Here is a 6,374-nt window from a genome sequence, read left to right as displayed (position 1 = left end):
CCATCCATCCATCCATCCATCCATCCATCCATCCATCCACCAACCTCTCCATCCGTCCGTCTGTCCGTCCGTCTGTCCGTCCATCCATCCACCTCTCCATCCATCCACTGACCTATCCATCCATCCATCCATCCATCCATCCATCCATCCATCCACCCAGCTACCCAGCCATCATCCATGGTCTCATATTAGGTGTGGGCTCTGCCAGGACAATCGCAGAACTTCCAAGACCACGGGTAAAGTGAAACATGAGGTTCCAAACTCAGAACTGAGAGCTGCGAAATAACATTGGTATCGAGTCCAATTCTGACCAGGCTCTTTGAGACGATCTGTGCCACAGGCTCCTGACCTAGTCATCCTGAGGCTAGCTTAGGGACCAGCCGTGCAGACACAGTAATGTAAAGATCCTTCAAGGGGCCGAAGCTGAGGCCTCTGAGTTGCTGTGATGCCACCTCCCCCCCACTCCATCTGTCCTGGGGGTAGCCTCAATCAGGTGACCTCCCAGTGTCTTCGTCTCCACCCTGTGAGGGGATGAACAGGCTGGTTATATCTTGGTACTGATAGGGAAACTGAGACTCTAGTTCTCTGGCTCGTCAGTTGTTGACTGACAGAGTTTGAATTCAAACTTGGGTCAACTCACACCAGAGCCTGGATCTCCTTACATGACATTGGGGAGTAGCCAGAGCCTGATGTAGACTGCAGAGGCTTTTGCTGGGGTTCAAGTTTGGGGAGGGTGTGGATGTGCTGGTGGCCTGCCAGCTGCCACCTGGGCTTGCTCCTTGCCATGGGCCTGAGTCACGGCTCTGTGTCCTGGGAAGCTGGTTCTGCTCTCGTCACCCATGGGACTGACAGAACACACCCGGTCACCATGCCCACCTCTCACCACAATTCAGGGCCATGCAGGACCCTGAGAAGGTTTGTTAGACAGGACCCTGCACCTCTCTGCTCTTGTGGTCCTAGAGACATCCCACTTTGTCCAAACCCATCCTGAAATACCTCAGCAGGCATTGGCTGTCTGGTGAAGTCAGTAGAACCCAGGCTCTGGGGAGGAGTGGCATGTACTCAGTAGGACCCAAAGTCTAGAGTGGGGAGCCTCTGGCACCCCAGACCTTTACTTTGTTGGTTTATTATTTATTTTGAAACGGTCTCATGTAACCCAGAGTGGTCTAGAACTCTCTCTGTAGCAAAGGCTGGTTTTGAACTCTTGATCTTGCTTCCATCTCAAGAGAGCTCAGAGGACAGGACTCTGACGTCTGACTTCTCAGTTATCTTAAAGAGTTCCTAGACCCCAGAGGCTGTGTAGCCCACAGCTCATGCACATCCACATCAGCACTTGGAGCCTCCCTCTTGCTTGATTGCTTTCCTTCTAGACAACAAGCACACCGCTCCGTGAGTGGGGCCAGACAAGGGTCCCACAGAAACATCTGCCCCACTCTGTTCGGGCCACTGTTTCCTTTTGAAACAGCCAGTCACACCCTTGACCAGAGGTGCGGGGATTCTTGAACATTAGGAGCTACCTGGTCTTCCCCTCCAGCAATGGCCTGAGAACATTCTCAACGTCTCCCTGTCCACAGGGGTCATCATGCACGAGGAGGAGACCACCTGGGGTGCTAAAGAGGGGGTTTCCAGAGTGAAGCACGGGTCAGGATGTCTCCTCAGGCTGGGACAGGACCCTGGCCAGTGCCTGCTGAGTTTGGGGTCTGGTTACAGTTGGGACTAGACCTTAAGGCCTCGAAACCTCGAGGTCTGTGGTTGGTACTCAGGCCCAATCCACAGGGCTCCTGGAGGGAATGGGGGTGACCAGCCCTGGTCCCAGAGAAATGGATCCCAGTGTGTTCCTGTTGGGCCCTGGCTTGGGTATCCAAATCTAACCAACAGCGATTCCATAACTCACCAGTTTACCCAGCAGACAAAAAAATAGGAGCTCAGAAAGGCAGAATCACTTGTCCAAGGTCACCCAGCAAGCGAGGGGCAGAAGTAGGGTGCAAATCCAGACATTGAGTTAGACTCTCTGACTCCACACTTCTTGTTCAAGAAGTCCCCCTGAACACCCCTCCCCTGCCATCAGGAAAGGGACAAAGAACCCTTGAATGCTGGATCCACGAGCCGGGGGTTGGGAGGACCCCCGCAGGCCTTAATACTTCTCCCCATGATGCCTGACGCAGTTATGCTCCCTCCTCTCCTCTCAAGAGAGAGAATAATAGTGGGTTCAGGTGTCAGCTTCTCCGCACCTTAGGGAGACTGGTTGAGCAGGTCTGGGGGAGGGAAGGCTCTCGAGGCAGGGAATTACTATCAATCTCTCTTCATCCAGGCCTTGAGCTGGTCTGGCTTTGGAGATGTGGAGCTAGGGGCGCTCATCTTCATGACCTGGCCCGGGGACAGATGAGCCTGGTGACCATCTGCAGCTTCCCTAGGGCAAGTGTGGGTGGTGGAGGTGATGGGTACGAGTCCTCCCTGTGCTGAGACACACCCTGAGCCTCCCACCTACCCTGCTCTCTGGAAGGAGGGACCTGCCAATGCCGGGAGGAGGCAAAAGAACCTTTGTCCTCTTTCTCTGTTGCATCCTCACAGGGTCCCGAAGAGTCTGGTATTGTTGTTTCCAGTCGGAGGAACCGAGGAACAGGAGGGTCCAGCTGAGGTTTGGCCACTCAGGTCTGAAAGTAAATGGATTCTCCTTTCTCGCCTGTGTGCCGTCAGACCCTGATGTTTCCATTGTTAGTGGCTCCCGATGCTCTGAGCTGGGAACGCCGCCTCTCCCCAAGTGGCGTACAATCCTCTTACTCCTGCAGGGCCCTCAGCTGCCCAGGAGCCTCAAATCTCAGTCATCCTCATCTGGAATGGGAGCGGAGTCCCTTCCCCCGGGGGGACCTTGCTGTGGCTGCTCCACCTCCCTTCTAGAACTTCCTGCACCTCATTTTCCACCAGCATCCCTTCTTTGCTTCTATTACCAGGTTTGACTGGCAGCTCCAACTTGCTGCACCAGGCCTTAGTGTCCCTTTGGTACCTGGGCCGTGCCTTGGGATGTTTGTGGAAAAGTGGCCAAGAAGAGACCAGAAAGGGTGGGACTCGGTTTTGGATGAAAGTGAAGCTCTGAGGAGGCCAAAAGCCCACTCGGAGCTGCCTGCACCTGTGCCGTGCCAAGGCCTGCCCCTATCCCCTGCCAGGGAGGCCAGGGATGGTGGTAGCCGGGGCACCTCCGGGCACCCTCCTGCCTACCTGCCCTGGTGATGGGCTGATAAGACCCCGCCTGGGAGGAGGCGGCGGCTGTAATTACAGGCCTCTACGCGGCTCAGGCAGGCAGGTCATGAGGTGGGGGTGACTCATGAGATTGCTCCATGGGCAGGGCGGGGGCGGCAGGTCTGCCCCTCACCCTCTGGTCAGAGATGGGCCTGGGCACCCCTGGAATGTCCAGCTTTGGTGTCACTCTGGAGTGTGTGCCAGGCCTCTGCTGTTTGACACCTGCCCGGCTTGGCAGTCATAGGAATGTGGGCCTGGCTGGGTTTTCCCCTTCCCAGTCCTGGCCATCAGCTTCTGGGAAGGAGGGCTCAGCGGTCTGGTTGGTAGATGGCAATGTCTGGACCTGTAGAGCCACAGATCCAGGCCTTGAAGGTTCGCTGAGCCAGGGGCCTAGTGCCAGAAACCCCAGATTGTAGAGACCTACAACCCAAAAGGCAGGAGGACCTTCCAAACCGGAGGCTGAGGATGTCTCAAGATCCTAGCTCAAGGGCTCAGGGGTGTACAGGTCGGGAGAGTCTCTGGTTATTGGTTCTAGGTTGTGGGAGATGGCTCAGTGGGTAAAATGCTTATGCATGCATGAGGATCCATATCCAGAACCCATATCAAAGCCAGATGTGTGCGAGAATGCCGCCTCCAATCCCTGTGCTCCTGCAGAAGAGCTCTGGAGCTGGTGGGCAGTAGCCTGGGGTAAGCAGCTGGGAACAACAGGGGGCCTTGTCTTGCTAGGTAGAAGGACCTATACTGAAGTCGTACACACACACACACACACACACACAATTAGTTCCAGAGAATTCAATCTCCATTGAGTCAGGTTTAAAAACGTAATCGCAGCAGCTGGGGTTGCTCCCACGTGGATCAGAAAATTAAAGACAGGAAAATTAAAGTCTCATGACCTTCTCTCTGCTCAGCGAGAGAGAGACGACAGCTTGGGCAGAGCACTCACTCCGGGGCTGAGGGGCGTGGTATGCTTTTTGTTGACTGTCTGTGGGTGGAGAATTTATCAGGTTGTGCTGTTGGGAATAGGCGAAAAAAAAAAAACAAAAAACAAAAAACAAACATCGTGGGGACACCAGCGGCTTATGCAACCCCTACCCCACCACCTGTGACCGTCCAGGGCTCCACAAAGTTGCATTCACACATTGTTTCTTCTTTAAAGATTTATTTATTTATTACGTATACATTGTTTCTTCTTTACAGGCCGGCGTGAGCTATGCAGGGGCCTTGAGACTATTAACTCTGGCTCTCAGGCCATTCTCCACACCTTCTGGAGAGCGACTCACCAGGCCTTGAAGCCATCCTAGGGGGTGGGTGCTGCGATGCTGTACTTTCACACACAAGGAAACTGAGGCACACGTCGGCCATTGGGAGCCTGCGTAGGGTGCCGGGCGCCATGCTGGATTCTGGGGATGCAGCAGGGAACAGAATAGACATTGTTCTTGTCGCCTGGAGGCTTGGCAGCGGAGACATGGAACTAACAGAGCTTGTCACAGAATGGTGGATGGTGTAAGGGGTTGCTGGGTGAGAGGGAAATGGGGGGGTGAGTGAGGAGGGGGCCTCTCTGAGGGCGGAGAGTGCCTGTCACTCACCTGGGCTGTGTCCTTTGCCCACACCATTCCTCCTGTGTTCAATGCCAGGTTCCCACCCACAGTCAGGGCCTGGCTGGGCAGGCCCTCCTCTTCAGGTGGGTGGTGGAGTGGGGCTTCCCTAGCCCTCAGGGACACCATCTTGCTTCCACCTTCTCGCTCCTCCCTCTTCCCAGAGTAAACCTCATGTACGGTAGGCATCCATTTGACTTGGTGTCACTGCCAGGTGTGAGGAGCTGAGCTGGATTCTCACCAACCCCTTGAGTGGGAGGCGTCATTAACTCCAGAGAGAGGTGAGGCCCAGAGAGGTTAAGAGACTTGCCTGGGGACACACAGCTTGCCAGTGTTCAGGGAGCAACCTTGCTCAAGACTGACTGGTTTAGCTGCTCTGCCTACTTTGGGGACCATGGAGCTGGGGCCCTGGCAGCTTGGAAGAGGTGTGGAGTAGGGTGAGGGGCTAGGCTAGGGCCTCTAGAACTAGTTTTATCCCCCAGAGGGACCCTGTTCCTGCTCATGCTTATTGCCCCTGGCTGGGCTGGTGTTGCCCGGCTTGCCGCTTGAGATGTTGAGAGGAATGTGGGGCCTGGACCCCTGTCTCAAGCAGACACCTGTGCCTGGGGCCCCCAGGCCGCTGTGCAGATGGAAAACCTCACTCTGAGCTGAGTCAGCCTGATGTGTGGGGTGGGGATAGGGCCCAGGAATGCCACATGCTCAGAAACAGGCTCAGGGCAGTAGGTACATGGATCTGTGGATCTCTGAGGTCGCTGCCTGGGTGTGCCATGGCAGGGGCACGGTGCCCACAGAAGCCCACCTGTACTCACAAACCATCTGTCTTCCTGGGCCAGACCTGCCTGGCCTTCTCAGCTTCGTGTTGATAGATGTCACAACGCCTGGGCCTCAGTATTCAGACTTAGGAAATGTCATGGAGACAGCAGGTCAGGAAGATGAGGCATGCTGCGGCTTCCACAGCTGCTCATCTGTGGGCTTTCCAGGGACCCTGAGGACTAACGACAGAGTTCGGCCTGCTGGAGTACCTGGTTCTCACATGGAACAAGGGGCTAGTTTGCCCCCTCTGGACCAGTCTGGGCTCTGCTCACACACTAGCTTCTGGCCCTAACTGGCACCGGGCTGCTGCTCTGAGGTGGCTCCCATGTCAGCCTCAGGGCTCCTCCAGGTGCCATGGCGGGGATGTGCCTGGGACAGACGTGCCCATATGCACAGGAAGGACAGTGGGGTCTGGGCTTGTACCCTTGGAGCCAACCAAAGTCTCGGGGCATTTAGGTCTCAGGATAGCTTTGGTGTAAAAGGGGGGATGCAAGGCTAGGCAGGGATGGACCAACCTTGAAGGATGAACCTAAATACAGCCAGGCACAGCACAGAACACACTCGGTCCCCCCAGGGCCTGCTGCAGAAGCAATGACCGTAGGCCATGCATCCATTTCTTCACTGACTGCCCGTGTACCTGGCATGCACTACGGTGGGAGAGACACCAGGCCAGGAAGAAGCAGCCTGGTTTTGACCCTGCACAGTGTGTAGGAAGACGTAGCAGGGTGC

Source organism: Microtus ochrogaster, linkage group LG8, assembly GCF_000317375.1.
Source record: "Microtus ochrogaster isolate Prairie Vole_2 linkage group LG8, MicOch1.0, whole genome shotgun sequence".
Lineage (NCBI taxonomy): Eukaryota > Metazoa > Chordata > Mammalia > Rodentia > Cricetidae > Microtus > Microtus ochrogaster.
This window is presented reverse-complemented; position numbering follows the sequence as displayed.